Here is a 25,594-nt window from a genome sequence, read left to right on the forward strand (position 1 = left end):
CAACCTATTTGCCAGTCTGCCTTCCTAATCTCTGACATTTCTGCCTGCCTGCCTGCCTGCCTGCCTGCCTGCCTGCCTGCCTGCCTGCCTGCCTTTTCTCTGTCTCTCTCTCTTTCTTCCTCTCCCTCGGTCTCTTTATCTCTTTCTCTTACTCTCTCTTCTCTCTTCTCTGTGTTTCTCTCTCTCTCTCTCTCTCTCTCTCTCTCTCTCTCTCTCTCTCTCTCTCTCTCTCTCTCCTTCCCTCCCTCCCTCCTTCCCTCCCTCCCTCCCTCCCTCCCTCTCTCTCTCTCTCTCTCTCTCTCTCTCTCTCTCCCTCTTTCTCTGTTTCTTTCCCGTTTCTTTCCCGCGTTCTTTCTCTCTTCTCTCTTCTTTCTTTCCCCCGCCTGCCGCGGCCACCCAGATTCACCCTCTAGCACCTACCCGGTGAACAGCAATTGCTTTCCGTGCCATACACCGCCACAGCCTGCATTGCCGCGTGTGAGAAATGGCTGTGCCGGCGTCCCGTCCGTGCCTCTGCCTCCATCGGTGCCCCTGCTCTCACCACCCTCACGTCCCTCGGAGCCCCCGGGCTCGCCCCCACGCTTGCTCTTTCCATTCCCTCGCCAAATTGCTGCGTCAACTTCCCACCAGCACGACTGTGCACCCGGGCTTACCCGTAGTCAAATTTCTCTGCGCTTTTTACCTTGGACTCTTTACTCCTCCTATTAAAAACATTTAAACACACGCACATGAAATATACAGAAAAACAGGTATCAAAACTTTTTGGGAATGAGTATTATAAAATTTTATGAAACCGCCTTTAGGGTTCTACAGATATTTGTGATTGTTTCCTGAAAGTTTTCTTTTCGTCGGTAGTAGCTTTATCTTGCTATCCTGAAGTGTTAGTCCCTTCTACAGATTAGTACTTAGGAGTTATTCAGGCCAGTTGCTGGGAGGAAAACATTGCTATGAAATGCTGAGAAAAGTGTTGAAACAGTAAAAAAAGCATACTGTATGTGCTTATTTATATATTTTTAAAATACTTACATATTTTGTGTGTGTGTGTGTGTGTGGGTAAGGCCGTCTTGTGTATAATCCATTGTCCTGAAAGTGCTCCACCTTTTACACAGGACTAGTGGGGAGCGGTATATTGGTTCCATGTATCCCAAGGGAAAGCCGAGTATGTATGTCCTGAGAACAGTTTGCTTCTTCCTTTGCCACTTGGATATATGAAGATAATGTTATTTTGCCTTAATAGTAAAAATGTGTGTATTCTCTTTTCAGGGATTGGTTTTGCTTGTAGGAACCACTCCAGTTCCAGCCATGAGCAAAGGAGTCTGAACTAGCACAACCAGCTCATTTCTCAGGCTCATAGACCCTGTTGTGCTTTCTATAAAATATTCTCCATAGACTATTTCTCTACTTCTGCAGGTACCTTCAAGTGTGTGAGTCTTCACTACTTTCCTCCCATCCTGCAATTCCACAGGACAGGACATGCATCCCTATCCTCTACCCCAACCAGTACTGCATTCCAGATGCCTTGGGTGTCAGCAGGACCCGACTGAGGGCAATCCTCATCCACTGTGGTGAGCAGGATCCCCACTGTGCCAGCCACGCCTCTCCATCTGTTCTGGGACATTAGCCATCGTTTTGACACCAGGAATGGCTCCACTTTTCAGGTAAACTCCTACACATTCAATACAAGAATGTCACTATCTTCTCACAGGCCCACTTGTAAAAGAGTAACATAAATTATACCTAGTAATTGATAAAAATAATAGTATCTAATACTTTCATCAGGTATTGTTTTAAGTGTTTCACATGTATTAGTTTATGTGTTATAATTATTTAATTTTCTAAAGAACTCCATGAGATAATTGCCATTGTCACCTGTGATGGTTAGGCTAATGTGTCACCTCACCAGGTAATTGTGTCCAGTTGTTTGGTCAAGCAAGCACTGGGCTAATTGTAATACAAGGACATTTATGGATTTTAGCCATCAGTGAGTTTACTGCATAGATGGCTGATTACATCTACAATCAACCAGGGAGGTGCTGTCAGCAATGCATGACGTTTTACCCAACCAGTTGAATACTTTAAAATCGGAAGTGATTTCAGCATTCAGAGAGAATTTCCCAGCTCATCTTTGGACAGCCAATGTCTCTTGGGACATCAAAGACCTTCATCAGACCTTCACTGGAGACCTTGGTTTTTAGCCTGCCTGTGGAATCTGGACTTATGTATCCCCACGGTCATGTGAGATAATTTCATAAAATCTCATACTATTTACAGATAGCTCCTGTTGATTGTTTCCCTAGAGAACACTGACTAATACATCACCCTATTTTATAGATAAGAAAATTGAGACATAGAGAGGTTAAGAGGATAAGCTAGGATATAAAAATCACGACACTCAAATAGGAACTACATACAATAATTACAGTGTTTATTTAAGTACAGATAATATATGCAGAAAGTCACTCTCATACAGAGGGACTACGTAAAAATTTCACTTACATATTTGGTGCAACATAGGATGTTATAAAGTATTAAAATGGTTGCATGGCATGAAGAGTTCCAGTGAAAACTGCAATGCTGCTGTGAGGAAATGAGTCTTTGCCTCATCTTTAGAAGCATGAGAATGATTTGCCACTTGATGGCCACCATTAAAGAATGGTTCACAGTGCAAAAAAAGAACTAAGCTTAATGAGAAGGCGGGGGAAGGAAATTATGTAGCATTGCCAGTTGTACCTTAGGGAGTCTAAGGCCTCTAGCCTACTACAGACCTCTGTAATTCCACTGAAATTGGAGAATTTGGAGAGTTGGCTCCTCAACCTCTTGAAAAGTGTTCTTGCCAAAGACCCATAAGAATTTTTGAGAATGTACCATTTTTAGGCAGAATAATGAAAGCAATCCGTTAACTTCATAAGACTTCTGGTAACTTTAAACTATTTGCTCCCTCACCTGCAGAAACCTGTGAATCCTGGCGTGGTCACTCCATTCATGTCTCTTTTCATTGTCATCTTTTGCCACTCACTAGAATAAAAGCACTTCTTGGAACTATCCTTTCACTGATGTGGCCCCATCTAACTCTGCAATTCCTCCTATGCATTCTTCTTTTCAGGATTTATTTTCTATCTATCATTTTTCGCTAAGATCAACAGACACTTTCATTCCACTGTATCTGAATATCCTTATCTCCTCAGTCTCTTCATAACCCATCACCTCCTACCATCTCCCTTGAGAACAAACACAACTTATCTTTAATTAGAATCTCTGCAAGTGACAATAGAATCTAGCTCAGACTAGTTTAGGAAAACAAAACAAACCAACATACACAACACACACACACAAACAACAACAGAGATGCAGCAGTCTGATATTATTTATGAATTCCAAAAATAGATACTGGATTACGTTTATAAACTGGTCTGTTCCTCTGAGTATATCAGATTGTATTAAATTAAGAGATTTCACTTTTGATTAAATTATGATCAAGGCTTTGATTGGGCCACATCAGTAGGACGTTGAGTCCCCACCCCCTTGGTGGTCAGGGACTTACAGAGAAGTTAAAATGGCAGAGGAGAGAGTTGGAATTTTAATGTTGGAAACCCAGGAAGTAAACACACAGGAGAAGAACACAGTGGAATAGAGATGGCTCTGAGGCACAGTAGAGGCCCTGGGAAGAGAGAGACTGACAGTCTACAGCTGACCTTGTGGAGAGAACAGGGGAACTGAGCCTGGGAAGAAACAAGCCCCAGGAGAGAGATGAGAGTTATCCTGCCTACAGCTGAGATCAGAAGAAACTGACAACATAGTGCCTGAAGTGGAAGGCTGGACCCTTGCAGAGACAGGCAGCCATCTTGCTCCAATACATGGCTACAGAATTTGGTGAGGGAAGTAATTTAATCTTCATGGTCTTGTGACTGTAAGCTTCTACCCCAAATAAATACCCTTTATAAAAACCAACGAATTGCTGGTATTTTGTATCAGCACCCCTTTGGCTGAGGTATTACAAGGATCCTGGCATCACTCAAAGTCAGGAAGAGGGCTGAGTCCTAGTAACAACTGGTATCAGGGGCTTGAATTCCTCAGAATTCACTTTTCTTCTTATCTTGACTTTACCCCCTTATGAATATAATACTATAATTAATATTCTTATTGATATTGTTTCCACACCTAAGTGTGCCCATTAGACATATTTTTAGAAATGGAATTATTAGATTTAGGAATTAAACATTTTTTATAAATAACACCAAAATGTCCTCCAAAAATGTTCACCAAGTTACAATTCCACTTGAGTTTCATTTTTGAAATATGTAAATGTATGTGTATATCAACTGCTCAGCAAGGGTAGTCTCTCACAATTTTTATTTTTATTTATTTTGTATACTTAATAATTAAAAATATAAATAATTAAAAACTAAAAAGAAAATACAGTTGAATAAAAAACATGCATTTCTCATTTAAATGTACTGGACACATAGTTGTTTTTTATCATACAATATATTACACAATATATTTGGTTCATAGTAATACAATCATACAGTATTTGTTCCTTTGTGTCTGCCTTGCTTCACTCAACATAATGTCTTCCAAGTTCATCCATATTGTCATATGTTTTATGACTTCATTTCTTCTTATAGTTGCATAATATTCCATCATGTGAATAGACCACAGTTTGTTTATCCATTCATCTGTTGATGGACACCTGGGTTGTTTCCAACTTTTGGCAATCATGAATAATGCCACTATGAACATTGGTGTGCAGATGTCTGTTTGTGTCACTGCTCTCAGTTTTCTGGGTGTTTATGCAGTAGTGGTATTTCAGGGTCACATGGCAAGTCTATATTCAACTTCTTTAGGAACTGTTTGTACTATTCTGCATTCCTACCAACAATGAATAAGTGTTCCTGTCTCTCCACATCCTCTCCAACACTTGTAGTTCTCTCTCCTTTTTTTTAAAGATTTACTTATTTCTCTCCCGTCCCTACCCCACCCCACCCCAGTTGTCTGTTCTCTGTGTCTATTTGCTGCATGTTCTTCTTTGTCCGCTTCTATTGTTGTCAGCAGCACAGGAATCTGTGTTTCTTATTGTTGTGTCATCTTGCTGTGTCACCTCTCTGTGTGTGCGGTGCCATTCCTGGGCAGGCTGAACTTTCTTTCCCACTGGGTGGCTCTCCTTACAGGGCATACTCCTTGCCACATGGGGCTCCCCTATGTGGGGACACCCCTGGGTGGCAGGGCACTCCTTGTGTGCATCATCACTGCACGTGGGCCAGCTCCACACAGGTCAAGGAGGCCTGGGGTTTGAACCGCGGACCTCCCATGTGGTACACAAATGCCCTAACCACTGGGCCAAGTCTGCTTCCGTCTATTATACTTTAATTTCCCATTCCTCTTCTCCCTCCCCTGGTAACCTGTACTTTATTTTTTTTCATTATGAATATGCATATTCTATGGCATACAAGTGGAATCATACAATATTTGTCTCCATGTCTTACTTATTTCACTCAAAATGCTATTTTCAAGGTTCATCTACACATTAGTATGTATCAGAAATTGATTCCTTTGTAAGGATGAACATTATTCTATTGTGTTTATTTATTTATTTTTATTTCTCTCTCCTTCCCCCCCCCCAGTTGTCTGCTCTCTATCCATTCGCTGTGAAAAGGCACTTTTTATTCAACATTTGGTAAGTATCAAAGTGTCTATAAGGTGCTTATCACCTTATTTTGTGTAATTCTCATTATCTCCGCATTACAGATGGTGAAACAGGAGCTGTGTGAGATTAAGTAACTGGTCCAAGATCATATAGTGTGACTTTTAACCACTGTGATCATTGTATCATTTTGATCAACCTGAACATTGAATTCCTTTATGGCTCTCTTACCAAAAATATTTCTTGCACTTAAAAACTATCTTGTCTGTGTAGAGGGCAAGTCGTATGGGGAGGGTAGACTTGTCTATGACATACTTAGAGACTTTTTTGGGTTGTGTGTTTCCCACAGCCAACTTTCCCACTTTTGATGCTGTTATTTAACTTTTGTTCTTATTGGTTGCCAACTTGAGGTGTTATTTCTTTATCTTGTCTGAATCTAAACTAGTTTGGGACTTTCTATATACAAGAATATTGGCCAGAGAGGCAGCACAGGGAGCGTTGTGGAAAGGACACTGAACTGAGAACCCAAGATACGAATCAGAACCCAAGACCTGCATTCCATTCCAGTTTTGCTTCCTGGTATTTTCCCCCAACAGTTTTCTCACCAGCACAACAATAAGACTTGCCTGTCCCCTGGTGTTTTCACAAGAACAAAAAATGGTGGCACAGGACAGAGATTTATCTGGACATCAGACTCAACATTTTAGTTTTATTTATTATTGCAGAACTAGAATCTGGTGACTCATGGAAGTTGTGTAAGAGGATAAAGCAATTTCCTTCCCCATTTAAAAAAAAAAGATTTATTTTGAGCAGGGTGTCCTTCAGGCCCAGTTTGTTCCTTAGCAAGCAGGCTATTTCCAATAGACAGGTCTTCCTGATCCAGCGCTACAAAAGTGATCTATTGCAAGTGCACAATCAAGGAGCTGGGGGAATCTTCCCAAACCAGTTCAAAGTGAGAATGGGAACTAGGGTTTTTATAGGCAAAAGAAGAGAGGTAGGGGAGAAGAAAAGCAGGTGATGCCAGGGGTCTTGTGAGGAGGGGATATGCAATTTCTTAGTGTTGTCTCAAGCACGCTCATCATGTCCTTGGTGCCAGTGGCTAATAAACCACAGTTTAGATATTGTTGTACGAGTGCAAGGCTTTCAGGGCTCCCTTCTCAGACTACTGCTCAAGGATATCAAACTTTTTGTCTCTGAGAAAAGTTACAAATTTATACCACTCTGGTTTGCTTTGAGACATTATCTTATTCCTGTAAGCAAAACTGAGAAGGTCTGGTTAATACCCTTCAGGTACCTAAGTGCAAAGAGTAAACTTCTAAAATTAGATTAATAGAAAACCAGGTGGTTTAGTTAGAATTTTCAGAGCTGCTTAACTGCAGAAATTTCAATAAGCACATATTTCTCAGTTATCACTTTTAAAGTCCCAGAAATTGGAGAAGCTGAGTTTCTAGTGCTCTTTAAAATCCTTGTCTTATTCCTCTGGGTTCTAACTTAGTTTAACTCCTCTTCTATAATAATATTTCCCAAATCCTAATGAAGATTCAGTGGGCCTTGTGAAGAATTCAATCTTATCATTCAGATTTATAACCCTGGATACTCAAACCATTGCCAACTGATTTACAGGACTGCTGGTAAAAGCCATGCAAAAATTTAGACAAACAAAACTCTTTGGAAAAGCAAAGCAGAGGTGTTTTTCAATATACTGCAATCTAAAAATCTTATAAATAGAGTATAATCTAAAATAAATATTTTAAATGCTTATTATTTATGCTCATAAATAAAAGTAATTCCTTTCAGGAAAAAAACTTCTCTCCAGGCTTTGTATAAATTAAATTTGTATATATACCTAATTACAAAGGATTTAACAAAACTGTAAAGACAAAATACTTTCATAAGTTTCAAAATCCATACAGAATTAAATCATATATATTACGTTGTTTTTCTTGGAAACATAGTGTAATACCTATATGTGTCATTAATCCTTGTTAAAAAATTGTTTATTACCATTTTAAAGTACATAATTAAGGTGTTTTAAGTATTTCAACAAATCCACTAGTACAAAATGTTTTCATAGTTTCATTTGCATAGTTTCACTATATTATTTAGAAAAATCAAAATAATAGTAAAAAAACTAACAACATTAATGTTCTCTGTTCTGTTTCCATGCTAATTCTAATTAGATCTGGATAGCCACATTAATAACATTAGTGCTGATAAATTTTTAACTTTTACCTGCCCCCGCCCCCAGGGCCTTCTCTTTGAGAGAGCTATGGGGGAAGGGCTAGGTACAATAATATAGGGAATTGTAAATTTAGCTTACAACTCTGTCTACTAGGCCTGGAAATTAAGAATGACAGGGGCAGAGGAAATGTTACAGAATAAACCTGGTTTTGTATAGTCTGTCCTGAAATTCCCCAATTAAATTTTAACAGCTTTTAGATAAAAGTAATAATCCAATGGGCAAATTTCAGTAAGTCCCAAAAATTCCTTAAAAACTATGAAAAGGTTTTTCTAAATTATGATTAAAACAAAATAATTATAATATATTCTCCAGAGCCTGAGAGTCAGTATGATTTTGAATTTGTCCACAATTTTAAGGTACTCTGAAAACAAAGAAGTTTTAACCTAAAGAAAGTTAACATATTTCTTATGTAAACTATCATTATTTTAAGTTTATTCTATTTGGGTGCAGTCTTCCTAGGTTTATATGGATACTTAATAAAATAAGGTAGCATTAAGTCTGTTAAATCCTTAAGATCATGAAAATTTTAAGTTTTCGGTTACTGAAATTGTTACAAAAAAGTTTTAAAAAATAATTATTTTGCTTAAATTGAAATGACTAGTTTTGCACAGAACAGAATGAAGGATAGGACAAGACTAAAATGGATATGCAAGAAGTATAAGGCTTGTAAAAGCTTGTTTAAAGGAGTGTGTTTTGTCCTAAGATGGCTGGTTTTCATAAAATCAGGGTGGAAATATGTAGGACAAGACTTGAATATATATGGAAAGTGTTAGATGTCAGGGTGAGACAATTGGGATGTGGAGACCAGGATAGCAGGCATGGATTTATTGGGAAGCTTTCCCAATAGAGGGGGTCTGAAGAATAAACCTCAGCCCCCCTGCCAGCATGGTGGGAGTCTGAAGAGAAACTTCAGCCTGCTCCTGGCAGAGGCAGTTATGAATTTATACAGTACATCTATGAGCAGGAACATGCTTAGTCAGTGGGAGAGGGTTGGGGCTTGGGTAAGACCCGAGGGCCTGGGGGGATGGCTAGGGAGCAGTGGGCTAGGAGCAGTGAGTTCTAGGGGTGCGGGAGGGGTTGGTGGGGTCATGTGGCTTCTTTGTCTATTCTTGTGAGGAATGAACTGTATCTGGACACATAGGCTCAGGATGGGGGGCTGTTCTATGTCATGGCATGTGGCTCCTTCTGGGTAAACGGCTGGTCGCCCTTCCACAATGGGGCAGGTTAATAATAAACTTGCAGTTTCTGCAAGTCGTGGCTGTTAGTCCTGTCGGGGGCTAGGGATGGGGCCTAGTCCTGTCAGAAAGTTGTAGAAGTGGAAATTAATTTTGCTGATGCTGACTGTAATTCAATAAACTTATTTAAGGTATAATTTGTACTGAGATGAAGTAACTAGTCTATGTGGTTATGGATGGTTATGGGAAGTTTGTAAAAGCATTTTCTAAACTGAAAGATTACAATGTAAATGACCGATTTCAGGAACTCATTATTAAGGAATAATCTAGAAGTTGATGTTGGTAACTGTTAGAGGTTTACAATAATTAACAAGCTGTAGCTCAGTTTCCCCTGATATGCACTGGGGAAAGGCGAACCCCATCCCCCATAAGCCTACGTGACTAAGGCATGGCACTTCCCCACAGGTTAAATAAACCATATAGAGACGGGGGTAAAGGGAAATGGAAACCTTCCCTACCTGCATATCAGAGGGAGATAAAATTCCTACAGAACAAAGAAATATCTGATCCTGCAGCATTCCAAGAAACCATAACTCCTTAACCCATTATCTTCTAGTCACTATCAGGAAAAGTTTTCACCTCTAGGGCTTCCTATTGGCCTCTGCACCTCACTCAGACCCTCAACCCCCTCCCACCAACTATCATTCCCCCACCGAAAAATGTACTGTATAAATTCAAATTCCCCCTTCCCAGGAGGGGACTGAAGTCTGTTCTTCCGACCCCCTCTGTTGGGAGAGCCTCTCAATAAATTCTTTGTCTATAGTCATATCAGTCTCTGTGTCCCAGTAAGTGCCGTATTTTCTCCAACAATAACAAAAAGTAACTTTGTAACAGAAAAACCTGTCATACACCACCTCAATCTGTTATAGTCTATATTAAGATTTGTTTACCAAATGGTGTACTGATGCAAATTTGACTTTCTGTTAGAGTAACACAGTTTTCCTAAATGGCTGGTCTGTTTGGAGTGGAAGGATATAAAAGTCCTTTTGAGATAATCAATGAATATATAAAGAACAAACTTACAACTTCTCTAATAAAAAAGTTATATTAAAAATAAAAAAAAATTTTTAAAAAAGAACAAAGAATCTGTGCCTTCTGTGGCTTCATCACATCCTTAATGGTTTAAAAACAAAAACAAAAACAAAACAGAGCCACTGCTATTTTCAAAGTTAAACCTTTCCCGAACTTTTTACTCTTATTGGTCATTGTGATAAATAGAGGCCAGTTTGAACATAATGCTCAGACCTGACAACCTTTAATATTCTAATAAAACCCTTTAAGATATCTTTAACTACAATCTGTTAGAAAAAAATTTATTCTTCAACCTTGTAAAAAGGGAGGTGTTCTGGCACTGAGGGATTACTACCAAGCACCAGCTGATGATGTAACTAGAAAAAGACCTTGAATAAAAGGGTCAACTCAGACCAGCAGAATATCTCTGCCTACGTGTAATATTGGGTGTTAAAAACTGCTTTTTGACCTTGAATAAAAGGGGGAAATGGAAAGGACAAGTGAGTTTATATAGCTATGAGTCTCCAAAAATGAATTGGGAGGTCATCAGAGGGGTCATGTTTATGCACGCCTCAGCAGGGTCCCAGAGAGAGCCAAAGTAGATACAAGCCCAGGTACTGGTTCTCCTGAGTGCTACAGAGACCCATAGGTTCTATGGTCCTGGCAGATGGCTCTGGAGTTCAGGGCCATGTCAGTTGGCCCTACTTTGGAGTTTGTGTTCCTGAGTGTGATGGAGTTGAACTCAGATGTGACCTTTCTACACATGCCTCTTCTGTTACTTTTACTGGACCTGTGGTTGGCATTTGGGTTGGTGTATACTCAGGAGACCTGAATCTCTGGACTGTCCATGTGACAGCAGGCCCTGAGCCTCAGCAGACTTGCAACTCCTACCCTCTGGTTTATCGGACTTACGCTGGCCAGCTAACAGGGAGGTGAAGAAGGTCAACCATCACACCAGGGAGCCAAGAGTGCAGGAGAATTGCATCCATCATCCATGTGGTATCTAAGCCCCCTCTCGATATAGAGGTGGAGTGGACATCACCATCCCAGGGTGCACAGGATGGAGGAAGAGAGTATGGATTAGAGGGGACTTATTGATATTCTACTATGGAACTATTGTGATTAGTAATGGGAGAAATTGTAGCATTGATGTGGAGAAAGTGGCTACGGTAGCTGCTGAGGGTAGGGAGAGGGAAGAAGAGATGTGATGTGGGGGCATTTGCAGGACTTGGAGTTGTCCTGGGTGGTACTGCAGGGACAGATGCTGGACATTGTATGTCCTGCCATGGCCCACTGGGTAGACTGGGGGAGAGTGTAAACTACAATGTTAACCATTATCCATGTGGTGCAGCAGTGCTCCAAAATGTATTCACCAAAAGCAATGACTGTCCCATGATGATGAAAGAGGTTGTTGATGTGGGAGGAGTGGGGTGAAGGGGGTGGGAAGTATATGGGGACCTCATATTTTTTGCATGTAACATTTTAAAAAAATAGAGAAAAAAAAGTGAGGTGCTAAAATATATACACTTGATACATGTAAAAATCTGTATTACATTTATCACTTTGACATTTTAAGGAGTCACCCACATTGCTAAAAGTAATATATTCTTAAGGTGGGTATATTAACATTCCAATAAATGTGTAATTATATCAATGTGGTGGTAGTGAGAAGATCATCTTGATTATATTGGGAATCTTAAGTTCTCATAAATTTACTAGAAAAATAGTTTTCTTTCAGTACTGCTAGAGTTTCTTTGTGGTAAACAGTATATTTCTAAAAGAAGAAAATGTGAAGAAAAAATTAAACATGTAATTGACATATATATTTGGGGATTGTATAAAAAATTCTTAAAGATTTTTAAAGTTCTCACTGTCTATTGTATCCTAATAATTACCTGCATGATGATATTGTTTGTTATAGTTTTAGTTAATCTTAGAAAATTGTAACGTTTTACAAACAACCAAAATCTCTTATCAGTTACACTGTTTTGCTCTGATGTTTCTCTAAAAGAGCATGTAGTCAACCTAATGTAAACAAGAAGGGACTTTAAAGGAAAAGCAAGGCAAAAGTTTATGTTGTTTTGCCTGATTAACATAATTTTAGTAAAGGTGTAAATTAAAATGAAAGAAAACTTCTGCAATAGGTTGCATTTAAAAATCTCTAGAAATAGCTTTATTTAAGGTAATTAGGGCCTAGATTATAAATTCTTACAGGAGTCACATTTATCCCTGGGCTCTGATCTCTAATTGTTATTTCTAAATCCTAAAATGCTTTACTCTTTGTGTATACCCTAATAGCTCCCTAGAATTTTTTAAGTACCTGTGTGACTCCTGGAACCCAGTGTTTAAGTTAGTCAGTTTTAAAAGTGATGAAGAAACAGCCCTACGGCGACACAAAGAGTGGCCATGGAAGAGCTTCCACAGAGTGGTAACTCACAATTGGCATTACGGCCTGCTCTTGTGGAGGGTTAATATGTATGGTGTTAGTGAGCCTGGATCTTGCAAATGTCCTAGGCCTATGGGAGAAAGTTCCACTACTATATTACTCACTGGAGAAAACCTCCCTCTCCAGCACCTACTCAACATTTGTGCTTGCGCCCTTAGGCTTCTTTAGCAGATACACGTGGTTTCTTCTAACTTCTTGCTTGACTGGGCTGCCACTGTAGCAACAAGGCAGGATCAGTCAGACTGTTAGAAGTGCAGATACGTGCCAGCATCCAGCATCTCTAGGCTCCTCTGGAACATCCTTCCCTCATCTCTAAGATAAGAGCTGCCCTTCTAGATGGCAACTCCCAGAGCCTTATATCATGTTACCCCCGTTTATAACCCCCCTGTTCCATGCTCAGGGCCTTTTGCAGAGGAGGTGGTAGAAAGACGGCAAGAGTTGTGGGACAGGGCAGATAGTAGCATATCTGACTTGGCATTTTCTCCCCAAACTCTTCCAATTCTTTCCTCCCTAAATTGCAGCAGCATAGGAAAAAAACCCATACGTAGACCGTAACATTTCCCATTGGCTATTATAGCTAGACCTTGGATGTATTAACTCAAGACCTTCCTTCCTGCTTATATGCAATCATTGCCACTGAGGCTTTAGCTCAGGCACTCTCTGAAGTAATTTTAGACTAGGCTCTCAAAATTTTTGTGCCTCATTATCATGGTAACTCTGTTAAAAATCCATAGTGACTGTATTAGTCAGCCAAAAGGGGTGTTGATACAAAATACCAGAAATCAGTTGGTTTTTACAAAGGGTGTTCATTTGGGATAGAAGCTTACAGTTACCAGGCCATAAAGCATAAGTTACTTCCCTCACCAAAGTTTTGCCATGTGTTGGAGCAAGATGGCTGCCGACATCTGCCAGGGTTCAGGCTTCCTGGGTTCCTCTCTTCCTGGGGTTCATTTCTTTCTGGGCTCATCTCCTCTGTCTTCTCCACAAGGTCAGCTGTAGACTATAGCTCTGTCTCTCTCCCAGGGCTTCTGCCATGTCTAAGGAGATATCTCTGTTCCTCTGTGTCCTTCTCCTGTATGTTCACTTCCTGAGCTCCAGCTCAAAACTCCAGCATCAAAACTCCAACTAACTCTTTTGCTCTGCTGTGTAGTTTTATGTGTGGGTCCCCCCACCCCCAAGGAGGCAGAGACTCAATGTCCTAATGACGTGGCCCAATCAAAGCCCTAATCATAATTTAATCATGCCCAGGTACAGACTGGTTTACGAACATACTCCAATATCTATTTTTAGAATTCATAAACCATATCAAACTGCTACAGTGACCATGGCACCCACTTTACAGGGCGACTCCCCTCTAAACTCCTGTCAGCTGTGCCCATCCTGCGACACCTCCACTGTGCCCATCCCCCCCAATCATCAGGGCTAGTTAAATGCACCAGTGGCCTAATCAAGTCACAACTAGGGAAACTTAGTGAACAATTCCACCCCTTCCTTGGTTAAAGAGTTTCCCCTAGTCCTCATGAACTTTCGGGGACACTCTTTCAGCCCTCACCAACCTTTCCCGTAGGGGATTGTTACTGGTAGACCCACGGCCTTGTTTCCCTAATTACAAATTGCCAAATTTAGTTCCTCACTGGCTACCTACTGCCCAAAACTCACAAACTCTTTTTGAGCTCCATGAACCTGTTCCCGAGTCTCTCCCTAGAGATCCGCACAATTATCCACTGCCTGTGCTACCAAGAGATTAGGTATATTAGAAATGGCATCCTCAGAAACGGACTTGAGCCTTGGTGGAAAGGACACTTTCAAGTTCTCCTTACAACCCCCACTGCTGTAAACCTTTGAGGAATTGACTCCTGGATTCACCTATCACACCTAAAACCAGCCTCATCACCTGAGGGGACCACTGAAAGCACCGGAGACCTGACCCTGTGGCATGGCTGTGTCCAGAAGCAGCGGCATCTGACGCAGACAGTTCTCCAAGACTCAAGACATGGATGAGTACAGTTAAAATCCCTTTTGTCTCTTCTCTTAACTAATGCATAGTTCTCCCCCCTCCCCCACCCCCAGCAAGAACACCTGGACTGGCCGCCTAGGGACCCTTGTTAACTCTGTTATCTTCTCTTTGCTGCAGTTAACTCCATTGCTTTTATCAAGACTGAAGCAAACATTGTCTTCCCTGGCCCCATTGTCTATCTAAAATGACCCCTACTAGCTGTTCTTTTGCTTATTCCCTCATGGACCAAAGACTTCTCTGCCTCCCCTCAGGTTTTGCACAGCACCTCCTGGCCTGCTCACTGACCAAGAGCTGGTGGACAATGCACAAATGACTCTGTAATAGACCCCAACTTCCACCCTTATAACTTCACCTCTCCCACATGAAATAAAAGGGCTTTAGTTTAATTATTGGTGGAATAGGCTCGGACTTGGACTTTTAGTTTCCTGGATAAGATTCAGATAACAAGAATATATCATCAGCAACCTCAGTGCCATCCTTGAAACTGTAGCCCAAGAAATGGGGCAAGCCCTGCAGGGACTAACTACCTCTCTCAATTCCCTCGCAGCCATAACTATGAATAACCGATTAGCTTTAGATTACCCACTGGCAGAAGAAAGAGGCATCTGTGCTGTTGCCAACTCATCCTATTGTACCTGGATTAACACCACTTGGCAAGTAAGACTGAAGCAGGCTAGTGAGATAGGGAATCAACAGATGGATCTGGAACCTGGCAGAAAGTCCACATGGACATCAATAACTCCAGGATGGCTGTGGAAGACCCCCACCCCCAAGATTCTGCTATTCAGAACAAAGACTTCTTCTGGAAGCTAGGAAAAGCCCCGGATGTTCACTAGGGACTTTATCATTGGGCCTTCATGGGGAATTGATGGGTGGGGTAATCAATCAAAACAGCAACAGCTGGAACCCCTCCCCTGCCATTAGCAAAGGGGTGGAATAATTAACAGTTCAAAAAGCCAAGTGGGGCTGGAATGAGCGCTCTCACTCTCAGCTCTCTTGCCTCTAGACCTGTTCCTGCCCTCTATGTGCCCCTCTTGCCAGTTTTCCTCTGCCATGTGGCCATGCAAGTAAACCTGGGGATTTATAACCTATAACGGGGGATTATAGTCTGTAAGTCAACCCTCTTTATCACTTTTCAGTCCCTTCCTCTCTACCTGGGATCCCTGACCTGTTATTTTCTCCCATTTCTCTTCCTTCCCTACCTGAATAAATTACTGGCCTAACTTACCTAGTGTGCTCTTGAAATTCATTTCTGCAGCATAGCCAAGAACCTAAATAAAATCTGGAAATAAGACTAACATCCAGGAAAAATTCAAACAAGCCAAATGGTGTCACAGCATAAACCAACAACCAAGGGGCATATGGGAATCAATTAAGGGGTATCTGACTAACACCTCTTGGTTGCATTCCCTAATGATGCTAATCATCATCCTTCTCCTCAGACCAGTTTTCATCTGCGTCATCACCAGTATCATTGCACAGTGCCTCAAAGCCACCGAACTCTTTCTCCTGTCCTCTTTAGTTTTAGAATATTAGTCTATAGAGCCCCAAACTAGTCATACTTGGTCTTCAGGGAATCAAAGGACTCCCTTGATCAAAAAGAGGGAATGTGAAATTAGAACGATCAATGATTTTACTAACCTTCTTGATTTGATTGAGTTGATATTTTATCCAGGGAATTATACAGTTGGTATGTGGCAGGGTGACATACCAATAATCCTTTGATATGCTGATAAAAACCCCTGTCCTAGCCTGGGAGGAAGAGCTGTAACAAAGAGTTCAAGCTGACATCAGCAAAGTCTGTTGATCTTCACCAAATGGCCACAATCTTACATCAACATCCTGTTTGCTAATGAACAAACTGGGCCTGAAGGACACCCGGCCCAAACAGCCCCGGTAGCCCCTGTAGTAACCATAAATCATGTTCCCTTTATCCCTCCCCATTCCCCCACCTTTCCCTTTGTTTCAAACAGGCCTGTAAGCTGCTCCCCCAGCTCACCCCTTCGAGCAGAAACCTCTTTGGGTGCTGCTCCTGCATTAATGCAACTTTAACTCAATAAACTTGCTCCCCCTTTTTAAAGTCTGTTTATTTTATTTTCAGCACAATAGTACCCATGTGAAGAGTCAGGGGTGAGATAAGGAGGACAAGAGAAATGAGTATCCTTAAAAGACATCAACTAGGAATAGGCTCTTGAGGTGGGCTCTGGGGATGGAAAAGCCCAAGATCACCTCCGCCATTCCCACTACTCATGCACAACAAATTTGCTCTCAACGTCTTCTCCTGTTCTACAATTGACCTACTCTTTTCTCTTTTACAGCTTCTACACACAGGTGAGCTGGTGAGTTTACTCTTTACTTTCTTGGATTGGTGAATTTTTGCCTCACAATGTGACGCTACATTTATTATGTAGGTAAATGTCTGTTTCATCAAGAATCCGTACTGAATTCAGAATGGGACGTTCTTCCATTTCAGTGGAGTCTGGGATGTGATTCTTGGTGAGCTTCCTGCTAGCTCTACTGTAACCAAGAATTAACTGCTTGTGCCTACTAATCTTATGGACAGGAGAATACTGACCTATAACTCAGGTGCATTCCCTGTAATTGCAAAGGAATAGATAATTTTTGCAATTCCTTATCCTTTTTTTTTTTTTCTTTTTTTATTTAGTGGTCTTATGATCCTGCTAACAGTTCCTCATGTTTGTTAATGATGAAGAAAGCTGAGTCACCCCACCCCAATTCTGGCTTATCTTCTCCTAGATAAAACCAGTTTGCCAGAATTAGCCCTCTAGACATGCACAGAAATATAGAACCTTAACCTGTAAGTGACCTATGCCTCATTCTAATACTAAAAACCACACCCATCATCATGTAAAGGCCATTTTTGTATATGCATTCTATGACTAAGCATACAACCTGTCTGTGCATGCTTAACCCAGATACCACCCCAGATTCCATCACCTTTCACCACTGTACTCGTTATCATAATGACACCTTTTACCAGAATACTGTAAAATCATCAGAATCTTTCAGTTCAAGCAAACAGATCTGAGGCTTGGCTTTTAGACCTTTGCATTTTGTTTCCATACACAGAGCTCTGTAATAAAATTCTTTCTCTCTTTGAAACCCCGGTGTCATAGACTGGCTTTTATGCTCATCAGGCAGTGGACATGGATCAGAAACCCTACCAAAGACCAAAAGACCCAAGGGAATGAGGCTGTTGCAAGTATACAGATATTTAATTGGGTCTACAACAGTATTCTGTGGCCCCTGACCTCCCCGGAATCTCCTTGGGAGTTCCTCCGCCATTATTTATTCACACTTCTTTCTGCACTCTGCCCCTCTGCCGATCTCCAGAAGACAGTGGTGAAATTAAGAACCATGGATTAGCTGATGACAGAATGAGAAAAAGACCTTGAATAAAGGGGTCAACTCAGATCAGCAGAATATCTCAGCCTACATGTAATATCAGGTGTTAAAAACTTTTTTTTTACTTTGGATAAAAGGGGGAAATGGAAAGGACAAGTGAGTTTACATGGCTATGTGTCTCCAAAAAAGAGTCCGGGGGGTCATCAGAGGGGTGATGCTTATGCACATCTCACCAGGGTACCAGAGACAGCCAAGGTAGATGGAAACCCAGGTGCTGCTTCTCCTGAGGGCTGCAGATACCCACAGGTTCTATGGTCATAGCAGATGGCTCTGGAGTTCAGGCATGTTAGTTGGGCCTACTTTGGAGTTTGTGTTCCTGAGTGTGATGGAGTTCGACTCAGATATGACCTTTCTACATATGCCTCTTCTGTTACGTTTGGCATTTGGTTGGCATTTGGGTTGGTGTATACTCAAGAGACCTGAATCTCCGGACTGTCCACATGACGGCCAGGCCCTGAGCCTCAAGACTTGCAGCTCCTACCCTCTGGTTTCTTGGACTTACCCTGGCCAGCTGACAGGGAGGTGAAGAAGGTTCAACCACCACACCAGGAAGCCTAGAGTGCCTACAGCTGCAAGCAGGAGAATTGCATCCATCATCCATGTGGAATCTAAGCCCCCTCTTGATGTAGAGGGGGACTGGACATAACCATCCCAGGGTCCACAGGATGGAGGAAAAGAGTATGAATTAGAGTGGACTTACTGGTGTTCTGCTGGGGAACTACTGTGATTAGTAAGGGAAGAAATTGTAATAGTGATGTGGAGAGGGTGGCCACGGTGGCTGCTGAGGGTAGGGAGAGGGAAGAAGAGATATGGTGTGGGGGCATTTTCAGGATTTGGGGTTGTCCTAGGTGGTGCTGCAGGAACGGATGCTGGACATTGTGTGTCCTGCTGTGACCCACTGGGTGGACTGGGGGAGGGTGTGGACTACAATGTGGACCACTGTCCATGTGGTGCAGCAGTGCTCCAGAATGTATTTGCCAGATGCAGTGGATGTGCCGCGATGACGGAAGAGGTTGTTGATGTGGGAGGGGTGGGGTAGGTGAGGTGGGGGGTATACGGGGTCCTCATATTTTTTGAATGTAACATTTAAAAGAAAATAAAGAAGGAAAAAAAAAAGACCCATGGATTAACATTTTTTAAGTGCTTTCAAGTGTCAGGCGGGCCACAGCCCTGGGGACCACTCCACCCAGTGTTCCCCAGTGAGAGTCCCATCCTGACCCAGGTCCAGCCCAGCTACAGTTTTCAGGCCAACCACAGTGAAAGCAGGGAGCCCAGGGGCCAGGCAGGCCAGAAAGTCTCAGCGACTTTGTGCACCTGGCCATGTTTTCCAGTCAGTGGAGGACAACCCAGGGAAAGTCTTGGAGGACAAGGAGAGATAAAATCTGTTTACATTGCAAAGGATTTCAGAAAAGGGCTGTGAGTCCTTTGAAGTAGCTTTTGCCATCTCATTTCCCTTTTCACCCAGCCCTTTGGCTCAGCCTATGTGGTGAGGGAGGAAATTCCTAAGACATTCTGCAGCATATGTTGATGATTGTTTTTTCTCAGTTCTGAGAAAGGATATCCCAAAGTCACAAACAGGCTGTCTGGTGTGAGAGAAGCAGAAGGAAACCCTTACTCCATTAAAGGATGAAAAGTCTTACTTTCACGGCAGTGCGATAAAGGCCAGGAATGGAGGCAAACAGACCTGCAAAGGCCCTAGGGTGGCTGTGTGCCTGGCATGGATGAGGAGCAAGGAGGCCGTTCTGACCTGAGTTCAAAGCAAATCTTAAGGATGAGGTCACAGGTATTGGGGGAGGTGGGGAAGGGGGGTGAGAAAGGTGAGATTGTGTCAGGCTGGTAGGCTGTTGCATTGAGTTTGACTTTCATTCCTGAATGAGGTGAGAATTCATTAGCCAGTTTTAACTAGAGGACTTAGTTTTATGTAAATATCTGACAATGTGCAGTTTAATAGATTCTGTAGAGAAAATGCCACTAGACACTCTCTCCCTTCTCTCCTCCAATGTCTGAAAGTATGAGCACATTTATATGGTGCTCCTTGGCGAGTAAAGTCTGAAAGTAGTGACATGTGAGCATCCAGTGTTTTTATTTCTGTTAAACACTGGAATGACTTTTGTGGCCATTTAAGGTCTCTGTAATAAAGAGATGCCAGTGGTGGAATAATTTTGTGTTGATGGTATTCTATTGAAAGGGGAATAAATATTGATTCATCCTCAGAAGCCTGCCCAGTGACACCTACAGCTTTACCCACATCTTCTCTGTACTTTGCTTTCCCAGATACAGTTGATGCTACTTTGGGCTTTTCTTGAGAAAATGTAAAAATACAGATAATAAAAACTTAGATCTGAAGGGTTCTTGGAGACACACCACCTACTCACATCCCTCTACTATACAAAGAAGTTAAACCTATGAGACTCCAATACCTAAAAGTTAGTGGCAGAACCAGGATCAGTACTACACTGTTTTGATTACTATAGTTTTGGAGTGAATTTGAAAATGGAAAAGTGATTTTAAGTTTAAAAATTTTCTTTAATGTTCCTTTTATTCAAAGTCACAATTGAATACTGTATTCAAAAGGTTGTATGTTTTCATTTCTCATGTGGATAGAAAATTCCATTCAGGGTAAAGCATTTGCTAATACAGTTAATGACTGTCCACTCTCACTTCCCACAACTCATTAAAAAATTTAACTTTCAGTTAGTAATCCCCAGATCACAAATATTATATATACAATAAACTGAAGGTTTCAGGTCCTGCTCAACACCCTCTCCAGTTACTGAAATGCATTCACACCAGCCTAAGGCTTTTAATTCCTCAAAATTACTGCCCTTCTGCTGCCCCCAGTCCTGCTCTTCATCTTTGGAGCTTCTGAAAACTTCTGTCTTTCAGAGGTCCCACAGATAAAACACCATAACCATATTTGCCTGTAAGACAATGTGCCATGAAGTATCTTCAATTTCCTCTTCCCAACATTCTTTTAAGCTCTAAGTAAGGTAGCCCCAAGCATGAGGCTGTAAGGGTCCTGGTATCCAGCCTTTGAGCTTTTTCTTCCCTTGTTGATTGGCAGCTGCTCCAGACCCCTCGCCAGGTGTTCCAGGAGAGTGAGCCCATCGTGCTGAAGTGCCATGGCTGGGGCAACAAGCCTCTGTATAAGGTCATATTCTTCCAGAATGAAAAACCCAACAAGTTTTCCCATACAAATTCCAATTGCAGACAAGCTGGTAAGCAAACCTCAGTCACTGTGGAGATTACCATTGCACAGCAGAGTTAGGGCAGAAATGATTCTCCTCACAGCCTGTGACTATCCTTCCTTGACCATGGTGGAAACCAGGGATTGGATGCAGAGGAGATGACCCTCTTTGTTCAAGGAGCTTCAGGCCTGGGAAAGATGAGCAGAGGAGGATATTACTAATCTTTTTTTGGACTTCAGTACCTTTGCTCACCTGCGTGGGCCCCTTTGACATGAATGGGAACCCTGAAAGTTCTAGCTTGATCTGACTGCTGTGCAGATGTAGAGTTTTGTTCTAGATCATTCCTCAGGGATTGTAGAGATGGCTGTCATTCACTTGGAGTTTTATCATTCAAGGGGCAAAAGCCACCCTTTCTTTCCCCAAATATATCTACCAGACATAACTACCTTGTACTTTTCACTTCATTCAAACCACTCCACTTTGTCACATGTCCGTCTATCTCCTAGGATTTTGAGGCTTTCCTCAAAATCCTACTGACTCTCTCAGACCAGGCCCAAATCTTAGCTCAGAGAAACTATGTTCGCAGTGAATTTCTCTCTGCCTGCAAAGAACCAACCTCTACCCATCCTTGAGAAATTGTGCATTGCAGAATCCTCATCATGTCTTTTCAGGAGGCATTATGGGCTACCAATGCCAGACTAGTGTGGATTGGTGAACACCTCCCAGTTCCAGGCTCAGACTTTATGGTTGGTGAAGATTGTTGATACTTCCCAAAGGCTAAACCTCAGTCATATAACTCCTTGAGAGGCTTTTCAGAATGTAGGGTTCTGTGGTCAAATTAATGAGGAACATGCTTCACACTCTGTTCCCCTCCTTATATATTCACAAAACACATAAAATGATTCAAGAAGCCCAATTGTAAAGAAAACTCTTAAACTATGTTTCACAAAACATTTCCCAAACCTTTGTAACAACAAAATCTTTTTCCTCTATAACTTCTATTAGTATTCCTCAGAACAGATGTGCCCAAGGTCATCTTTTGGAAATACTGATCTAGTGCTTTAACTGGGAGGGCAGAGACATGAAGAGATCTGAAGACTTTCTGGCCTGCTCTCAGCTCCTGGCTTGGGTGACTTCACAAAGCCTCCACACTAGGGGACCTCACTGTTTATTCCAGGATTTACACTGTAACACCTATCGTTTTTCTCATCCTTCAGCCTGTTCCACTAGGTATGGCAATTCCATCCATCACACCACTCTTTACACCTTTGTTACCAAATCATTTTCTATCTGGTGACATGACTCCTGTTTGCAGTGGTCACATGCCGTTATCTCTCTGTGCAGAGGGATCTTCGAAGCTCAATAGGGTACTGAAGGAATCCAGGGTCAAGTAGAGCCAGGGCCTTCAGGATAACAGCAGTGGCAGCATCATCTCTTCAGGCTATACCTTTCCTCCTCCCAAAGTTCTCCCTTGACAACCTGGCTAAGGAGCCTCCACCCACCCTTAACTTTCAGAGAAAGGAAAGATCTGTGATCTCCAAGGCTATGTTCTCACTCCTGAGTTCCTGAAGGTCAAGTCAGCCCTAGAAGGACTCACAGCAAATGTGTTTTCACAGATCCTGGACAGAGGCTCCTCAAATTCACAAAATTCCAGTAAATCCTGCTGCTACCTTCAAAATATATCCAACAATCTAACGACTCCTTAGTGTTCTACCACTACTACCCTGGTTCATGCAACCAACCGCTCTCACCTGAGTTAAGGCAAGTGACTCCTAACTGGTCTCTCTGCACTCAACCTAGCCACCCTATGGTTTCTTCTCACCACAACAGCCAGAACAATCTTAAAAATATGTGTCATAAATGAGTTTATATGACTAAGAGACTTCAAAGTGAGTCAGGAGATCATTCCAGAGGTTATGCTTAATGCATGTCTCAGCAGGATCTCATTGACTGCCAAATAGACACTATCCCAAACAGTGGGACTTCTGAGGGCCCTGGAGACACCCAGGCACTATTGTCAGGGCAGATAGCTCATGAGTTTGGTGTCTTGCCAGTGAGCCCTACTTCGGGGTTTGTGCTCCCCAGTGTGACACAACTGGAGTCAGTTGTGGCTCCCTACACATGGCTCTTCTCTCTTCTATTTGAACCTATAGTTCGTGCTGGAGTTGGTAGGTGTATGTACAAGAGACTTGAATCTTTGTCTTGTCCATGTGCCAGTTGGACCCTGAGCCTCAATGGTGTTGCAGCGCCTACTCTCCAGTTCATTGGACTCACCCAGGACAACAAATAGGAGGTGATGATGGACAACCACCAGATCAAGGAACCAAGAGAATCCACTAGTCATATGGGACCAAAGCCCCCTCTCAATCAGAGGTGGAGTGGGTACCACCATCCCAGAATCCTCAGGACTGGGGAACAAACTATGGACTAGAGTGGACTTACTGGTATTCTCTTATTGTGATTCTAGAAGTGGAAGAACTTTTATCATTAATGTGGAGGCAGTGGCCACTGGAAGTTCTGAGATATGGAAGAGGGAAAACAGGTGTAATACAGGGGCATTTCGGGACTTGAGAATTGTCCTGAATGACATTGCAACAGATACAGACAATTACATATCTTGCCATAATCTACAGAATTGTGTGGGAGAGAGTGTAAACTACAGTGTAAAATATAATCCATGTTTAATGGCAATGCTCCAAAATGGGTTCATCAATTGCAATGAATGTACCACACCAATAAAGGATGTTGCTAATGTGGGTAAATATGGGTGGTGTGGGGGAGCAGGGCATATGGAAATCCCTATATTTTTTATGTAACATTTAGGTAGTCTAAATATCTTTTTTAAAAATTAAGAAAAAAAAAAGTATACCATATCAGTCACTCTTTTGCTGAAAACCATGCAATAACCTCCCATTTCACTCAGAGGGAAAACTAAAGCTTTTGCAACATTCTATAAAGTTCTAGGCAGTCTTGCTCTTTACTGACTCTTTTTTAAAAAATTAAAAAAAATTTTTTTTGTTTTTTAAAACGTAGATTACATAAATGTTACATAAAAAACAGTTTCTTTTGAGTGAGGCAAATAACAATACTTCAGATAAAAATCCCCTTAATACATTACTAAAATATAACATTACAGAAGATCACATAAACTTCCTGGGACCGTCTTTGTAAAGTACTTACAGTGGTAAGCGTCCTTTCCTGGCATGTGCGAGAAGTGCTTTGATTCCCCAACAGGAAATACAGACGAGGCCTTTTCTCTTTCCCCATTTCCACTCTCACTTTTCCAAAGTATCTCTTCCTTTTGGTTTTCAGTAGAAATCCAAACAGTATGTTCTGGACTAAAGAAAGTGGGACATAGCGAAGACCCAATCTGCAAAGCGGAAGGACTGATCTGAACAGTGTGGCCTGCAGCAGTTCACCCTCCTCCTGACCCCTGGGTGCTGACTCCGAATATCCTTAGGCCACAAAGGGGAAAATGCACACTGTGCCCTTCCAACTGGCCCCTTGGACCGGAGCTCCCCGGAGATGCGCGTCAGGGACAAATCTCATAACAGGAAAGGCATTCCCACAAGAGACCACCCTCCTCATTCTCATACTTCCGTTCTCTCCCTCGCCAAGAGAGCACCATCCGTAGGCCAGATGACACAATCTAACATACCATTCCTCTGAGAAAAGTGCCTTGGTAAAGGAGGAGAAATCAAATCGAAAGAATTCAAGGTCTTCCACTCGCTGGTTTTATTTTAGTGTCATAAATACCAGACTAGAGCTTATATTAAAATAAGGATCCGTGATTCAAAAGTAACAGCACCATGCATTGGCCGGGAATCGAACCCGGGCCTCCCGCGTGGCAGGCGAGAATTCTACCACTGAACCACCAATGCCAACGACAGAAATAACCCTGAAGCACCATTCCTTACCTTCTGTCCATGGCAGCATTCCCCAACGGGAATCAAGCTGTCCTTTGGAATTACGGTCTCAAAAACACTGCCTTTATATTTCAAGATTAAAAATACTTAAGACCTGAAAAAAAAAACCACACCACAACCATTTAAACTCTCCAGACTCTTCTCTTGGTAACATGCTTTCAGTTTTCCCAAACGGCTGGACTCAGACCGGTGCTCTACTGCCGACCACGGGCCCTACGCGCCAGGAGGCTCCAACTAAAGGAGAGGGATTTGTTGCACGGGGAATTTACTGCATTAACTGGCTTGGGCTACAACCGCCGCGGACGGCCCTTAGAACCAGCCAGAGGAAGCTGGAACTTTCTCCTTCTTTCTCAAATTCCAGCAGCTCCGAGTCAGAGGCGGGTGGGGCGGGATCTCCAGCCCGCGCCGCGCCCCGATTCGCCTTCTCCACCTCGCGGTGAGTCAGCCGGCGCGGGCGGGGAC

At 42.2% G+C, this 25,594-nt stretch overlaps 2 long non-coding RNA genes and 1 other non-coding gene across 3 annotated transcripts; 1 reads left to right on the forward strand and 2 right to left on the reverse strand.

Annotated features, from left to right (window-relative positions):
- The first annotated feature begins 284 nt into the window (after window positions 1–284).
- On the forward strand, window positions 285–16,978 carry LOC131280911 (uncharacterized). The gene is made up of 3 exons (XR_009188591.2): window positions 285–1,658; window positions 5,622–5,674; window positions 16,911–16,978. It is a non-coding gene; the product is annotated as an uncharacterized lncRNA (long non-coding RNA).
- Window positions 16,979–20,523: 3,545 nt separating this feature from the next.
- LOC101415294 (uncharacterized) lies at window positions 20,524–25,575 on the reverse strand. Its single transcript, XR_189044.3, has 3 exons — window positions 25,124–25,575; window positions 24,387–24,576; window positions 20,524–21,394 (listed from the first exon to the last, which is right to left on the reverse strand). It is a non-coding gene; the product is annotated as an uncharacterized lncRNA (long non-coding RNA).
- TRNAG-GCC (transfer RNA glycine (anticodon GCC)) lies at window positions 25,017–25,087 on the reverse strand. The gene has a single exon. It is a non-coding gene; the product is annotated as a tRNA-Gly (tRNA).
- Window positions 25,576–25,594: the final 19 nt, after the last annotated feature.

This window comes from Dasypus novemcinctus, chromosome 13 (genome assembly GCF_030445035.2).
Source record: "Dasypus novemcinctus isolate mDasNov1 chromosome 13, mDasNov1.1.hap2, whole genome shotgun sequence".
Taxonomy (NCBI): Eukaryota; Metazoa; Chordata; class Mammalia; order Cingulata; family Dasypodidae; genus Dasypus; species Dasypus novemcinctus.